We start from the raw sequence: 18,573 nt of genomic DNA, 5'->3' as shown, positions 1-18,573 counted from the left end.
AATAGATGTACTTTTTATGCGAAATTCTAATGGATGAACTTTTTATGCGAAATTCCAAAAACAAAGTTCTTGGACACAGATGCACGTGTTACCACCCTCTTCTAATCAAGTACAATTATGTCAATTATTCAGGGTCAATAGATGCACAAAAAGTGCATATTATTAATTGTGAAAGAATTTTTTTACAGTTTTGTCATAGACTCCCATGTATAGTGGATCAACATTTTGAGTAAAAGTCCAAAATCAAATATCTTGTTCACATGTGCACTTGTAAAGAACCGATGCTAATAAAGTATATTTATATCAGTTATTAAACATCTATAGATGAACAGATATTGCTAGTTTTATATTGGAAAATACACGTTCATAGTTTTCTTATAGTTAACTACCATGCATAGTGACTCCACATTATCTATAAAATCTAAAAATTACATTGTTTGTACACGCATGCACTTTTTACCTGCCACTTCAAGCAAAGTACATTTACATGAATTATCTCACACATATGATTTGAATTTTTTGGACAAAGCGTTACATCAGCCACATTTTGCCTTCCTTTTGGGAGGGGAATTTCAAAAGTATAGCAAGTCAGAAGAGGGTGTTGAACAAAAATGTGGGTTTGTTTGGGGATATTGAGTAACAGGGGAGGGTCATTTATTTTCATGCACGGATAAGGGGAGGGTTACTAATTTTTGTGCATGAACTTTTGAAGGGTCACTATTTTTGATGCAGCGGTGTTTTGAAAAACACCGGCCCACCCCCCCCCCCTTGTAATTGTGTCAAGTCCCTAACCCAGACTACATCGGGGAAGCTGCTAGACAACTGGGAACGTGAATAATGGAACACCAGGCTCGGGAACCTCTGCAATATACGAAAATTGCTCATGTCAAGACCATTTCATCAAATGCAGTATAAACCAGGCCATCGAAATCAAAGCACAAAACTATCCTTATGCAAAGCACACGAACATCTAAGTGTACGACCCGGGGATATTGAAATCTTGAAATACAAATTATCGTTTAGCACTGATCGAAATCCAACGTTATCACCTGACTAGGGCCAGAATATTAAGTTCTTAAAGATGAGATATGGTAATGCCTGACTTTATCTTTTGCATAGAGTCGATAAAAAGGTCATCTGTAAAACGCCGGATTTTGATTTTCATAATAAAGGTTATATCCCATCAATGGCTTGAATTGTTTTTATCTTGGCTTGATTGGTCCCGTAAGAAGTAATGGCTTTCAAAGTCTTAATAATTTGAATTGTTGTCTGATTTTTTGGCCGAATATATTTATTTGATATTGTTCAATGTCAGCACTTAATTCCCGCACTCGACAATGCAATGCATTTATAACATCTATATATTTCATATCTCATGCTTTCCAATCTTCTGTCATATCAGAGTTTGTACGTGACTGGTATCAGTATCAGTGGTATAAGTGACACAAAAATGATTCGAGTTTCTCATAAAATGCCAAAGAATGTTTATCGCTCGTTGTATAGTTTGATTTCTTTTCAAATGAGAACAATCTTTATTTCTCCATAGAGTATTCAGCAGCTATCCTGTATTTATTTCGTACAACTGAAAGATATTATTTGAATCGAAAAGAGTTTGACATTTCAACAAAAAGGTGTGCTTTATTGTATTATGCAATGCTGAGATTAGCATCTTGAAATTACTACTGCGTCAGAAAGTGAGTATAAATTGTGGTAACTTAGACACGTTTTGACTTAACAATTTGTGTATTCTCTATTCTACACCAGTTGTTAGCTTTTCGTAGTTAGCAATGAGGGAGTTCACTTGAATAGTAACTTTATTGGCTATGTGATTGGTCAAACAGTCCGCAATAAGTTGATGGGGATATCTGAAGGTGGTGTTATATTGTTTTGAGGCCAATGAAATGAGCATGGTGTGAGATTGTAGAAATGAATACAGTTTTGTGTTTACAAATGAAATGTTACCTTTTGAGGTGTTTCATACATGTAGCCCCTGCATGTCTGCATCTTACTTGCCAGGACCTGCTTTTAAGCTGCCATCTGCATTCTATTGATATGAACTGCTAATGGACAGGAGGAAGGAAAATATGGTACCTAGGAGAATATCCAATATGAACCAAACTCAAAAAACCATTATTCTTAAAGTTTTCATTGTCATAACAACCCGCGCCATCCCGTGCATATAATCTATCTTTATTTTGCTCAAGTACACAAACTGTTAAATACGGCAGCTAGCGAATCTGGTCCTACCCACACATGGTTTTAAAAAAAGGACTGAGTTGACGCAAAACCTACAATACTATAGACTTTAGTCTACTATTCCCAACATCGAACAATGCATCACTGATAACATAACCGTTTCTCAACTTACAACAATGGGAGACAAGGAACAAAGTTTCGAAGTGTAACCATAGACAATTTTTATTTTTCTTTTCTTTTCTGATTGTATATATATACTGTATACAGGTACTATACGTACCTACCTAATACGAATGAGTAACTTGTTAGCTAGAGTGGGTACAGCGCCACCAGTGTCAGACTGTCACTGCTGAGAATCTCGCGATATCTGACGAGATTCATCAAAGAGTTTGACTTGCAGACAACTGCACATTTTCTGTGTCTGCCTCATCGATATTTCTTTTCAAGCTTTTGACAGCAGTGAACGTGGTGGTCGAGTAAACTGTAGATGGATACTCTCCTTTATTTTAACAGGTATGTTTGGTATAATATTTCAGTGATTTCGCCGAGTTTGCTCAGTTGAAAGTTTGGATGAGATCGCCGCCCATGAGGAGACGCCCCATGTGTTTCATGAGCTATTTTTAGTGACTGTGCAAGTGAACTTCTGATGTGTCGATCGATGCATCTAAAAGACTTATATATAGTTCTCAGTCATTGAAACTGGACAAGTTGCTCCGGTGATAGATGTAAACAAATCGTCTCCAGTGTAGTTAAAGTATCATAGCTCATTTCTGCTCGTTATTGAGAAAAGGCTTTGTAGTTTAGTGTAGTAGTGAACGTCGATTCTGATCAGCTGTTCGGTTTTTCATGCATGTGTTGAAACAGTAAGCCAAACTTTTCATGGCGTTGCTTTGTTGTAAGAGATCGTTGATTTTTGAGATTCATTAAAGAGTTTGACTTGCAGACAACTGCACATTTTCTGTGTCTGCCTTATTGATATTTCTTTTCAAGCTTTTGACAGCAGTGAACGTTGTGGTCGAGTAAACTGTAGATGTATACTCTCCTTTATTTTAACAGGGTTTCCCCTTACACTGGCTACATAATTTGGCGCCCAACGTGGGGCCCTGTTGCAAAAGTGTTGCAGTACACAAGCATATGGTGCCCTATGAAGTTTATGTCGCAGTGTTTGACAGGTGATGTATCGAGCATTATCTCCATGGTAACTCCAGTCAACTATTAAAGTGAACCACAAGTTATACGTCGCTGAAGAGAAATAAGGAGGTTTGAACTGAACGGTTGCTGTGCTAGTTGAAAGTACAAAAGAAACTCTGTAAACTATATATTTTGTTTTCTTCTACGATAAATACCTGCTCAATATCTGATTGACATACTTGTGTTTTACAAGCAATGATGGATACCCCTCCACATACCTGTACACCCAGCGAATTTAGAGCCCTGTTGGACCATACGGTTTATATTAAGGGCATTGCAGGGAGTGCTACATGTGAGGAGTTGAGTGAATTCCTGTCATCTGTCGGTACCGTCAGCCATATTGTCTGGCCGGTCGACCCAGAGTCAGTTAGTCGTAGTGACCATGCTTTCTGCCAGTTTGCTGACAATGCCACAACTTAAGAAGTAATTGTGAAACTTAATGGCCGACTGTTCCTGGGTAGCAAGTTGACAATTACTAGGGTGCCGGTCAGTTTGTACGATAGACTCCGATATGAGGCCACACCATCAGCATCTAACACCATACCCAAGACAATGAGCAGCAATAGGACATCAAATCCAGTTGTCACGCCAATCAGGTACACACCTTGTCAAAAGTTGCAGTACGAGAGTGAAGTAACCAATGCCGGTGAAGTCGACCAGGCCGAATTGAACTGCATGATCGAAGTTCTACGTAAAGCTGCGCATGAAGTAACCCCTGTCAGTCGGCAACCTGGTATAGGAGTCAAACCAAAGTACGGTAGCCCAGCGGTGTCATGTCCAGTTACAACTGACAAGTCTACGGTCATGCTACCAGCTGCATTGTTTCAACCGCCAAGAATTTAAACTTTTTTCTGGTGACCCAAAGAATAAAGGTGACTCAGACTTTGAGTCATGGAAATACGAAATTGAGTGTTTGCAGAGAGATGGAACACATAGCAGGGAGATGCTGGCCACAGCAGTTAGGAAGTCACTGCGCAGAGATACAGGTAGAGTTGTGGTGCACATGGGTTTAGATGTAACCATTGAGGCTATCCTGGAAAAGTTGAGTGGGATATATGGTGTGGTTGAAACTGGTGCTACTGTACTACAGCAATTTTATAACAGCAAACAGGAAGAGAAGGAGACAGTGGCTTGATACGGATGTCGCCTTGAGTTAGCAATTAACAAGGCCAAGGAGAGAGGTTGTATAGCAGCAGTGGCGATGGATGAAGCTCTAAGAACTGTATTTTGGAAGGGTTTGCGTGATGAACGAGTGAAAATATTGCCAGATATCGCTATGATAAGGCAACATCGTTTGATGAGTTGCTCCGCATCGCCCGCCTAGCAGAACAAGAAGTGAAGGAAACATTTGCGTATGCCAAACCTGCACGTGCTGGTATCTCCAATCAGACCATTGTCCCTGAAAAGGCAAATGCTGTGAAGGAGGACTCAGTAGTAAAGGAAATTCAGCAATACATGCAGTCTTTGGCAGCCAGACTTGACAGGATGGAGGGTAATGGTACGAGTTCAGACGCTAACCCTCAAGACATGCCCTCACAGCAGGGTCGTGGTAGAGGTAGGCAAAGAGAAAGAAATCTGCCTGAACAAAATGCTGGCACAAGAAGGAGAGGTAGAAGTCCAGAAGGCACTGGCCGCATCCGGGGACCTGTAATTTGTTACAGATGTGGTCAGGAGGGACACATAGCCAGAGGTTGCCGAAATCCCAAGATGGTGGACAACGCCCCTTCTGTTCCTGAGCAATCTGGTCAGTTAAACCCCCAGCTGCCTCCACCGGCGGGCGGGTGGTAGGCAGAACCAATGAGCAAGCCCAAGCAAACGTCATCGTTCACCGTCAATCAGTACTCAACCGCATTGTGGGTGATCCTAATGAAGAAAATGCATTCATTAATGGGGTGTGCTGCCGCAGTTTAATTGACACTGGTTCTCAGGTAACGACGGTCGGTGAATCATTCTACAAGAACAACTTTTCGTCATGCGAGATACATCCCATTGAAGAGCTGTTAACCATAACTGGAGCACAAGGTCAGGTGGTTGAATTCCTGAATACATAGAGGCTGAGATCTCTTTTCCAAGAAATGTCTTTGGTACTGATAAGACTTACAGTGTGCTGGTGCTTGTTGTATTGGATACAGCTTACAACCAAGAAGTACCATTAGGTGTTGGCACCAACCTCATTAACTTGTACAGGAAGAGTTCCAGGTGGTGCAAACAAAAGCCTTCATCTGTCCAAAGTTTGAGGATATCAGCTGCTGTCCAGGATGCGTACAATCACCTTGATGCCAGGGACAATTTCTGTGGTGAAGATGGTAATCTTGGTGTGGTGAGAGCCCAGCTGCGGCGTCCAGTTAGAGTTGAACCTAACAGCGTTATCAACATTATGGGTAAAACTAAATCGGGCCCTCAGGGAGACGAATACATTGTTACTGTCGAACCCAGAGGGACGAGACAGTTTCCAGGTGGTCTTGTTGTCAACCCTTCAGCCCTAACCATGAAGTGTAACGGAAAGAAATGTAGGGTACCTGTGCAATTGCAGATTGAACTTTTCTAACAAGACAGTAACTGTGAGGCCAGGGGATGTGATTGGTGAAGTTCATGCTTTTACATGGGCTGGATCACCTTCACAATACCAGCTTGGGATTCAGCAACAGATGACGGCCGCCAGACAGGATAGTAATTGTAGTGATCACGTGGGTGCTAATGTATCACTGGGCAGCAATATAGACTTACACCACTTGAGTGCTACTCAATATCAGCTGGCCCAAGAGCTACTAGAGAGGAAGTCTGATGTTTTCTCAAAACACGACAATAATCTTGGTTATTGTACAGCTGTACAACATGAGATACCACTCAGTGATACCCACCCTATTCGTGAAAGGCATCGCCGCATACCCCTGCCATGTATGATGAAGTGAGGTCCCTCCTCCAGGGTATGTTGGCAAGTGCGGCCATACATGAGTCAAGTAGTCCATGGGAAGCCCCCATTGTGCTTGTCAAGAAAAAAGATGGTCAATTCGCCTATGTGTTGATTACAGAAGGTTGAACGCCAAGACCGTCAAAGACTCGTATGCCATGCCAAGAATAGAGGAGAGTATGGATGCCTTGAAAGGGCCAAGTGGTTTTCAACAATTGATTTGAAGAGCGGCTATTGGCAGATTGGAATGGCGGACAAAGATAGACCAAAGACAGCCTTTACCACGCCCTTCGGATTCTACGAGTGCAATCGTATGCCATTCGGGTTGACCAATGCTCCAAGCACGTTTCAGAGGCTCATGGAAAAGTGTATGGGAGACTATAATCTAAAGATATGCCTTATGCATCTTGTTGATATCCTCATATTCTCATCCACTTTTGCAGAACACCTTCAGCGACTTGAAGCAGTCTTTGATCGTCTCCAAGAGTATAGGCTGAAGGTAAAGGCATTCAAATGCCAACTTTTCAAGAGTCAAGTCAAGTACCTTGGGCACGTGGTTTCAGGAGAAGGTGTAGAGACTGATCCAGACAAGGTTGAGGCCCTGAAAACATGGCCTGTTCCGAGGAGTGTCCACAAGGTCAAGTCCTTCTTAGGTTTCGCCAGTTATTATCGTAGGTTCGTCTCAGGTTTTTCAAAGATAGTGACACTATGGGCAAAAAGGGCCCTAAATTGTTCAGTACAGCGGGGTACAGCGCCCCCGCCGGACAATGCTTTGGGCTGGTTACTAGTGACGACAGCGAACATTGTATCAATTTCATTTCAATAAAATATCGATCGAAATCTGCTCGCCTGTCGCTCGTATTTTCAGGTTTCACCATGATTTTTCCATGACAGCCCGTATATATTGACTTATGTACCATAATTCAATGTATCGGTTGTTTTCTTCCAGTCAAATTGAATCGAAGACAATTTGTTTAGTTTTGGTGATACTTTTATGTCTCAGCATATTTTGGCGCTCTTTGGACAAGTTTGGCGCCATGCGATCTGCGGGTATGCAACACGACATTGTATCAATTCGCAAGAAAAGAATATTGATCGATAACGTTCACTACACGTTCACAGTGGAGACTCTACACCAGTTCGCTTCCGTTTCGTGTTATTTTTACCATTTACTGTGATGTTCATGATTCATATTCACCCAAATTTTGTATAAAAGACAACAACCTGACAGGTATTTGATCTGTACAATTTAGGAGACACTTGCTGATTATTTTGCGTCAATTTCAGACCCTTGTTCTGCACATGTAAACGCCGTCAGATCGCCATATTGTTGACGGCAACAGTATATTTCAGTGATCAGAATAAATAGAATGGCAATAAAACAAATTTTACGAAGAAATTCAAAAATCTAAAACGATACGATTTTTGCTTATTAGTCAAAGGATCACCGTGCCAATTTTCATTATCATTGGTTCAGAATTGAAAAATTTGAACCGGCGAGAAGTTTGCAATGTGTTCAGTCGATCGGACGTGCATAAACGCCATTGTTTTCTATGGGAATCGAGATTATTCGGCACATCGTAAAATGAAAAATACATCTGAAAAACCCGCCGGTTTAAATTTTTCATTTCGCTGTTATTTCTCACAATATTTGAGATTAAGCATCTCATGAAGGTTAACTCAAACTCTATGGTTTTAGTTTTTTAAATTTCCCTCTTATTTTTATGAAATGATGAGTTTACGATCGTGTGTGCTGTTGGCCGTGTTTTCGCCTATTTTTGCATAGAGTATTTTCGCTTCGGTAATTTAAGAATAAATTCATGAAATTATTGCCGAAATATCATAATGGACAGAGAACTTATGAAGAAATGGAATCTGAATCTCTTTCCTGAATATTTAGCTGTGCGGCTAGGAAATTCGGCGAAGTTTTCAACATAACGCGGAAGCTTGATTTGGCTCTCTTTACGCTCATTCAGCGTATGTGCGGCAAAAAATTGTCACACTTTGAGTGAACAATATAGAGGCCATTTTGCCCACAGTGTGAAGCATTGAATGATTTGACAGCTGGACTCCCAAGCAAGCGCAAGGACCGAAGAAGAACCAAACACCCATCACTGCCTGAGTTTGTGTGGACAGACCAATGCCAGACTGCTTTCAATGACATCATTCGCAGGTTATCAAACCCACCATGTACTTGCTTACGCTGACTATGGCATCCCATTTGAACTCCACACAGATGCGAGCCTTAATGGTCTAGGTGCTGCTCTATATCAAGAACAAGATGGCAGGAAGAGAATTGTTGCATATGCGAGTAGGGGTTTGTCTCCGAGTGAAAGAAACTACCTAGCCTTAAAGTGGGCAGTAACTGACAAGTTCCATGATTACTTGTATGGGAACTCATTCAAGGTAGTTACTGACAACAACCCTTTAACATATGTAACAACGAGTGCAAAGTTAGATGCCACTGGCCATCGATGGCTTTCAACGTATAACTTCAGTCTTGCTTACCGACCAGGTACAAGAAATGCCAATGCTGATGGCCTATCTCGCCGACCTCACACTCCTAACCCAGAGATCGACTCTGACTCACTTCAGGATACCTTCAGTCGCTATGAGACAGGAGGGAGTGAAGTGCCATGTGAATCGGTAGAGGCTGTGTGTCAGTCTTATATGACTGCAAGGATTCCCTTGGTAGAGATGGTTGGTTGTTCAAATACAGCAGTACCCGAGACCATAGATTGCCCCCCAACCCTGCCAGGAAGTGAATCTTTACCCACACTGACTAGGGATGAGTGGGTGGCTGCACAGCAAAGAGACCCCGCCATTCAACGCATCGTCATCCTCAAGGAGAGTGGGAAACTTCCAACCAGAACAAAAAGGAAGGCTGAGAGTTCAGAGGTTCAGCGCTATCTCAATGAATGGCAGAGACTCAGTTTCAAGAGCGGTGTTTTGTACAGGAGTCGTATTACAGGTGATGGCAACAAGATGCATCAACTAGTACTCCCTAGGCAGTACAGAGCCATGGTCCTCAGAGGTCTGCATGATGATGTTGGACATCTTGGTAAGGACAGAACACTAGACTTGGTGAGATCTCGCTTCTTCTGGCCTTACATGGCACATGACGTTGAGACTAAGATCAAGTCATGTGAAAGATGTGTGAGAAGGAAGATGCCCCCAGGCGCAAGATCAGTTGCTCCATTGGTGAACATCCATACCAGTCAGCATATTGAATTAGTATGCATGGACTATCTGACCCTAGAAGAATCCAAGGGAGGTATATCTAACATTCTGGTGATCACCGATCACTTCACACGCTATGCAGTCGCAATCCCAACCCAGAACCAGACCGCACAGACTACAGCTAGGCATCTCTTCAACAGCTTCATGGTGCATTATGGGTTTCCAGCCCGGTTACATTCAGACCAGGGAAGAAACTTTGAGTCTGAGGTCATTCGACAACTTTGCCAAATAACAGGAGTCCAGAAGTCAAGAACAAGAAGAAGGACTGGAAATCATATGTCGGTCCACTTGTGCATGCATACAACTGTACTACCAACGATTCCACTGGTTATGCCCCCTATTATCTCATGCTCGGACGCCATCCCAGATTACCTATCGACGTGTACCTTGGATTGGAACCTGAGGGCAATTTGCCAATACATATGATGAATATGCTCAGGACCTCAGAGACCGACTTGATTGTGCATATACGATTGCATCAAAGGCAGCTGCTAAGAAGTCCTCATACAACAAGAAGAGGTATGACAGTAGGGCAAGGGGAGCTGTGTTGGAGCATGGTGACCGGGTTTTGGTGAAGAATGTATGTAGTGATTTGCAAGACCAATCCTGACCTCCCTGTGTATACGGTCCGGCCAGAGTCTGGGGTTCGAAGAGAGAGAACTCTCCATCGCAACCTACTGTTACCATGCTTCTCATTGCCCTGCCCATCTGGGAATCAAAGAGCAGAACCCAAAGAGACTGTTGATTATACAAGATTGACAAGCAAGGCAGAAGAATCACAGGATCATAGTAGAGTTTCGTCAGACTCGGATGGTGACCAGGATGTTCATTTCGTCCCAGTCTATCATGCACCACAGGAGAGGGTACTCGAACCTGAAGAGGTATCAGACCCAGATACTGTGCCCAAAGAGGAGAAACAGGCCACGGTTTGGAAAAAGCCCACATCAGTGGTTAGTGGCGCCAATCCACAAGGGACTACTTCGGATACACTTCCGATTGAGAATTCCTCACTACCAGGAGTACAATGTGTTGTTGAGAACGAAGTGAGTGGAAGTTTGGAGCCATCAAATGACCCGAGTCTACAGGAGGATGCTGAGCCACACAAGGAGTTTGAAATTCAGGAGGAAGTACACTTCGAACCCATGCAAGAAGTGGAAGGGGAACCCTTAAGGAGATCAAAGCGGACAATACGACCACCAGATCGCCTGAATCTTACTCAGGTTTGCAGTAAGCCAGAGTGGATGGTCAAAGCAGATTACCTCACATCTGTGAAGTTTAATGCCCAAGGTGACTCTGCAGAATGTCTTTGTGCCGCGTTGATTGACATTGTATCGAACGGTTAATCCCTGACTGAATTTTCTTGTGAATATCGGGACGATATTCCAGAAAGCAGGGGAGTGTGTAACCATAGACAATTTTTATTTTTTATTTTCTTTTCTGATTGTATATATATACTGTATACAGGTACTATACGTACCTACCTAATACGAATGAGTAACTTGTTAGCTAGAGTGGGTACAGCGTCACCAGTGCCAGACTGTCACTGCTGAGAATCTCGCGATATCTGACGAGATTCATTAAAGAGTTTGACTTGCAGACAACTGCACATTTTCTGTGTCTGCCTCATTGATATTTCTTTTCAAGCTTTTGACAGCAGTGAACGTGGTGGTCGAGTAAACTGTAGATGGATACTCTCCTTTATTTTAACAGGTATGTTTGGTTAATATTTCAGTGATTTCGCCGAGTTTTGCTCAGTTGAAAGTTTGGATGAGATCGCCGCCCATGAGGAGACGCCCCATGTGTTTCATGAGCTATTTTTAGTGACTGTGCAAGTGAACTTCTGAAGTGTCGATCGATGCGTCTAAAAGACTTATATATAGTTCTCAGTTATTGAAACGTGACAAGTGGCTCCGGTGATAGATGTAAACAAATCGTCTCCAGTGTAGTTAAAGTATCATAGCTCATTTCTGCTCGTTATTGAGAAAAGGCCTTGTAGTTTAGTGTAGTAGTGAACGTCGATTCTGATCAGCTGTTCGATTTTCATGCATGTGTTGAAACAGTATGCCAAAGTTTCATGGCGTTGCCTTGTTGTAAGAGATCATTGATTTTTGAGATTCAAGAGTTTGACTTGCAGACAACTGCACATTTTTTGTGTCTGCCTTATTGATATTTCTTTTCAAGCTTTTGACAGCAGTGAACGTGGTGGTCGAGTAAACTGTAGATGTATACTTCCCCTTACACTGGCTACACAAGCATGGTGCGAGAAAGCAGGCCTTGCAGAAGATAGAACCAAGGTGCTAACTACATGTACTCCAATGCCTCGGCGATGAAGACATCGTTGCACTTCGATTGCCTATCGGCCAACGTGGACTGCTTCGCCAAGCACGGGCCAACTTAGCCACAAATCCAATTACTTCAGACCTCAAGCAACAGGCAATTCCTGACCAACCTGAAGGCGAGAGAGCGGCACCCAAGGTGAATACCAAGTCCCTTGCCAAAAATACTGAACTGTACGCCCTCCTTGAAGAGTTAGGCGACAACGCGCTAAAGGACATCATCTTGGACCAGCACATCAAGCATACTGCTGACCAGACTCCTGCAAAAGGTTAGCATAAACCGTTACTCATTCCGGACCTCATTACCACCAAAAATGGTTTGCTAGACTCAACTGATGAGGCCGAACTCACGGCCGACAGGGACATTAAACTAATCATGCGAACAATAAAGCAGAGACCAAAACCGGACCAAGTTTCCCTCCCTCAGCAGATATCGGCCAACCCTGCATTCTAAAGACATAATTAACTGCGGCCCGTCAACCAAGGACACTCTCGATTTCCTCGATCACACAATCAACATCGGGGATAACATGCAATCCTTCACAGTCGCATCAGTACTGAGATATGACCAAGAGTATCGGACAAAGCAAGCGGGAGACTCAATTGCATGGGGCATGGTAGACCTCCCTCTCACATTGTATCATCTCGATAAACGAGACACTATTCATCAGGCAACACAAAATGTTTCAAAGAAAACCCAGAAAAGGCTGACAACACTATGCCCAAAATGGCAAGGAGATCTATTTCGACTACCAAAATCAAACAGGCTGCCAAAACATCATCCTGTTGCTTCGCACACGTGTGCATTGAGGAGGGCTTCACAAAGACCAAAGTATCGCCACAAAGCATTCCGGCGCAACAACTCCACAGCCAAGCATGGCATAAGGTAGCTAGCCTTCTGACTGACTGCCTGACAAGATGGGAAAACGCTACAAAGAGATATTGATCGCGACTTCCTTCTGAACGACATTACCTTCCGCTTCAATATCATCGACCCTGACACCCCTTACACAAAGTGGAATGACTGTCGAGCAACAGATCGCTTATAAAATCACGACTGGCTACTACAGGATCACTGCCAAACAACCGCGAATCAGAAGCAGTGTCATTGCCATACCCAAGAAAGACTCCAATAAAGATAACTCATCAACGACTGCAGCCAACTCGTCGATAAAAGTGTCAAACTCATACGCGTCGACTAGTCCATTCAAATATAAAACAATAGATAATGCCGCCGCAGCATGGAGAAAGGTACCTTTCTGGCTAAAGTCGACTTAAAATCTGCTTACCACCACATACCCATAAGCATAGACTCCAAGCGTGCTACCGACCCCCATTACCGATTTGTGGGGCATAAATCATGGACGTTCACGGTTGACACGAGACTGCCCTTCGGGGCAGCAAAAAGCCCAGAAATTTTCACTCGCATTACAAGAAGTATTACTAGAATTGTGCGCAGAAAATGTACAAAGCACAGGGGAAAGGAAATCAGTCCCCTGGGGTGGGGAGGGAGAGTTGTTTGTGCAACTGTTTACCTTATTTGATTTTATTAATTTGACTGTGATATTTGAAATAAAGATTTCAATGCCAAACCGTCCGACTGCTTTATCACTACAAGTATTTTTATTGATTTTGACCGTGGCATTTCATATAAAGATTTTGACTCAACACCGTCCAAGCCGTTGAGATAACCTGGCTACTTAAATTTCACGACCTCCTCAATGCCAAGGCAGGCTACAGCAACTCCTTGGAAAACAACTGGCCGCTGACTGTTCTTCGCCGAGGTATCACCTGAACCCACGCTAAAACATCCTATCACACCATAAATACTCGAAGCAATCCATGCCAAGCTGGACCTTTCCATACCATTTAATGCTACATTTTTATGCGCCTGCCTCATCTCTTTCTTTACATTTGCTAGGAAATCGATGCTGCTTTTCCAAACAGAAACTTTGCCTGACACCAACAAATACCCACGTAAAGACGATGTTACCATACGGGGACATCCGCGATCCTCAGGATCAGATACACTAAAACCATGCATGGTTACTCAAATTGCCTCTGGACTCTCCCTGACGCGACTCTCCCCTCACACACCACACCATGCCATCAAAGCAACCACAACAGCCCCTTGATCCTCAGATAAAAGAAATTCACCAGAACACTCAAAATCGTTCAGACTGACTTTGACTTTAAGCCAGCTCACTACACCGGACACTCAAACGTAGTTCGTATATGCGTGGATCTGACCAAACTAAATGAAGAAGTAAAAAGAAGAGAAAGGTATGTGCTTCCAACTTTAGAAGACATAGCCAAAAAACTAGTGGGATCAAAAGTTTCTCGAAATTAGATGCTTTGAGTTGATTCTGGCAAATTCCATTAGATCCAGCAAGATCAAGGTTAACTACATTTTATCACACCATTTGGTCGATTCTGTTTTAAGGTTCCAAGACAAGAAATTTGACCTTTTAATCTAACAATTCTCTAACAGTAAATAAGCTCAAAACCCCCATAAAGTATACATTTCTGAAAGCCTAGATATACAGGAACATTTTGATAACCACAGTGTCACCATTGTTTACATAACTATCACGTGACAAGGTAATTTGCATAACCTTTCAAAAATCGGTTTTCCCTATGTTTTGTCTCAATACCTCAAAATATCTTACTCAAACTTGCTGGAATGCAAGCTGTCACAACGCTCGCTCTTCCAAAGTGTGTCTCATATTTTTTATATCTTGCTTAGTTTTTTTGGAGCACAATTTTAAAGAAATCAACTGTGGTAAAATTCACTGCCCTGGAAGTTTTTCCGGCATAAAAACTGTTAAGAAGGTTTAAAAAAATTCTGAGACACACTTTTGAAGACCCATAGGACAGCTTGCACTCACATAAATTTCAGCCGCATATCTTAAAGCATTGAAACAAAACATGGGGAAAACCGATTTTTGAAAGGTTATGCAAATTACCTGTCACGTGATAGTTATGTAAACAGTGGTGACACTATGGCAACCAAAATGTTCCCCTATATCTAAGCTTTCCGAAAATATACAATTTACAGGGGTTCTGAGCTTATTAAACACTACAGAATTGTTAGTTTAAAATGGTCAATTTCTTGTCTTGGAACCTTAAAAGACTTCCATTCGGAATCACCTCCACACCAGAAATATTCTAGCGTTTGATGACAGATTTGTTACATGACAATTAGAAAGCAGAAGTGATTATGGATGATATAATTTTACATGGCAAGACAATGCACTTCGACAACACGCCACAAAGCACTGAAGAGTCAGGACTGAAATTAAACCAGAGTAAATGCGAGATAAGAAAAACAAGCATTAAGTTCTTTGGAGGAATAACCAGCGCAGATGGAGTCAGCGTGGATCCAGAAAAAGTAAAGGCAATGCAAGAGTTGAAACCGCCAAAAAACAAACACAAGCTGAAACAACTCCTCGGTATGGTAAACTATCTGGGGAAATTCCTACCAAATTTGTCAACAGTGATACAGCCAATAAGTGAATTACCGAAGACGGATGTCGCATCGATCTGGAGCGTAAAGCAAGCTGAAGCATTCCAGAAAATTAAGCAATTGGTATCTCCGACACCAATACTTGCATTATACGACCCAAAAAAAAACAAACAATAGTGAGTGCAGATGCCAGCAGCTACGGACTAGGCGCAATCTTGCTGCAACAACATGATGATGTCAAAAGGCCTGTTGCATATGCTTCATGTACACTAACGAAAGCAGAACAGCGGTACGCACAAATCGAAAGGGTGTGTTTAGCAGGCGTTTGGGCTTGTGAGAAATTCTCCCGATACATCACTGGTCTAGAGTCATTCATACTACAGACTGACCACAAACCACTACTACCACTGATCAACAGTCAAGACATCGACAAAGCACCACTAAGATGTCAATGCTTACTACTCAGGTTGATGCGATTCAACGCAAAGTCAGTATACGTACATGGAAAAGAATTAGTATTAGCTGACATACTGTCAAGGAATCCGATTCAGTGCATAGAAAACCCTGATACAAAAGGAGAAATACAAGCGCATGTCGATAACCTGGAAGCAACGGAACCAGGAACACCAGACAAGATGGAAGAAATCCGACAAGCAATGATGGATGATGAACAACTCAGGTTAATACTAGAATATACCAGTCTAGGATGGCCAAAACGAGCAAGAATAGTGCCAGACGAAATTTAACAATACTAATCAGTGAGAAACCAGGAGATGAAGTCCTGGAGAAAATACATGAGGACATCAAGGTGTGAAAAAATGCCGTGAACGAGCAATCCATGCAGTATGGTGGCCAGGCATCACCAGCGATATCAAAAGAAAGATAGCTAATTGCAAATTCTGCATGGAAAATAAACCAACACAGAGAAAGGAACCGATGATGGCAACGCCATTGCCAGAGAGACCATGGCAGAAATAGATGTTGATCTATGCGATCTCAACAACAAGAAATATATGGTTGTCATGACTATTACAGCAGATACTTACAGATACTTAGAAATCGTACATGTGACAATTAGAACCAGCGAACAAGTAATTGGAAAACTGCAAAATCTGTTTGCCAGATTGGGAATTCCAGAAGAAATATTCTTCGATGATGGTCCGCAGTTTTCATCAGCAGATTTCGAAGAACTTGGCAGAAAGTATGGATTTCATTGCACCACATCTAGTCAACATTACCCACAATCCAACGGGGAGGCCGAAAGTGGAGTGCGCATCGCTAAGAAAATCCTAAAGCAGGATGACCTATTCCTTGCATTAATGAGCTACCGAGCAACTCCAATAGCAGCAACTGGCATGAACCCATGTCAACTGATGATGAGACGCCAAATTCGTACCACACTGTCTACAATAGCAGCAAAACTCGAGCCAAGACAACCTGACTTGGAATTAGTCAGGGCCGCAGATAAAAAGGTAAAAGGTACAAACGAGTGAGCATTTAACAAAAGACACGGAGCCAAAAGCTTGCCAGAGCTGTTACCTGGAGAGAACGTCCAAGTGAAATTGGATGGAGAAAAGGGATGAAAAACTTCAGCCAGGGTACTGCAAGCTGATACAGCACCATGCTCATACATTGTGCAAACACCACACTACGGGCCAAAAGGATGCCTATTTGGGCAGTATTCCGCGAAGCATATTTCCTACCTGAGAGCGCTTCAGTCGGTTGCTATTGACGACAGTGAACATTGTATCAATTTATTTTCAATAGTATATCGATCGACATCTGCTCGCGTGCCGCTCGTGTAATCAGGTCATCTCATGAATATTTCCACATTTACCCATATATATATTGACGTACAAGCCATACCATAAACGTATCTGTTGGTTTCTTGTACTCAAATAAAATAGACGACACTTTTTTCAGTTTTGGTAATACTTTTACCTTTCAGCATATTTTCGCGCACTTTTGCCAAGTTTGGCGCCATTGTGAGCAGGGAACGACCTGCAAGTGAGCAAGACAACAATGTATCAATTTCGGACAAAAGATTATCGATCGATAACGTTCACTGCACGATGACAGTGGAGACTCTGTGCCGGTTCGCCTCCGTTCTGTGTTATTTTTTCAATTTTCTGCAGTTTTCATCGTTCATATTTGCCCAAATTTTGTATACACTACAACAACTTGAAAGGTATTTCGTCTGTACAACTTACGAGACGCTTACTGATTAAAATGCGTCCATTTAAGACCCTTCTTCTGTATATGTAAACGCTGTCAGATCGCCATTTTATTGAGGGCAGGAGTAAATTTCAGTGATCGGAATAAATACAATGCAAATAAAACAAGTTTCGTCAAGAAATTCAAAAATCTAAAACCAATAGAATTTTGTTTATCAATGAGAGGATCACATCGCCAATTTTCACCATCATTGTTTCAGAATTGAAGAATTTGAACCGGCGAGAAGTTTGCAATGTGTGTGTGTACATTAGACGCCATTGTTTTCTATGGGAATTCGAGGTTATTCGCCGTATCGTAAAATGAAAAATACATCTGAAAAACCATTGGTTGAATTTTGTCATTTCGCCGCCATATTTTACACTATTTGAGATCACACATCTCATAAATGGTAACTAAAACTCTATGGTTTTATTTTTTTGAGTTTCCGTCTTATTTTTATGAAATGACGAGATAACCATCGTTTGTGCTGTTGGCTGTGTTTTCACGTACTTTTACATATGACTATTATCGCTTAGGTATTTTAGCAATTTGTCCGTGATGTTCTTGCCAAAATAACATAATTGAAAGGGCAACATGTCATGGAAATAGGGTATGCAACTTTTTGATCAATATTTTGCTGTGCAGCGAGGAAATCCAGCGAAATTTTGAACACGATGCGGAAGGCGGATTTTACTCTCTGTACGCGTAGTCAACGTATGCGTGGCAAAATGTGTATTGCACAAATAGGGCGCCTTTGGGCCGAAGAAGAACCGAAACACCTATTATTTGTGTCAAGGCCAGACAAAACAGAGGGGAAGACCCTGGATCTATCAATGTTTGACAACGATGAGTCAGCAGATCAAGTTACACCAACCTCAGTGGAGACGTCAACGCCCACTTTGGAACGACAACAACCACCGATTGAAAATATCTCACTGCCTTCGCCAGAAGCTCAGGGAAAACAAGCATTTGTACTTAGAACCTGGAGTGGGAGAGCAGTTAAGAAGCGTGTGAGATCA

The sequence above is a fragment of the Ptychodera flava genome, chromosome 7 (genome assembly GCF_041260155.1).
Source record: "Ptychodera flava strain L36383 chromosome 7, AS_Pfla_20210202, whole genome shotgun sequence".
NCBI classification, from domain to species: Eukaryota; Metazoa; Hemichordata; class Enteropneusta; family Ptychoderidae; genus Ptychodera; species Ptychodera flava.
This window is presented reverse-complemented; position numbering follows the sequence as displayed.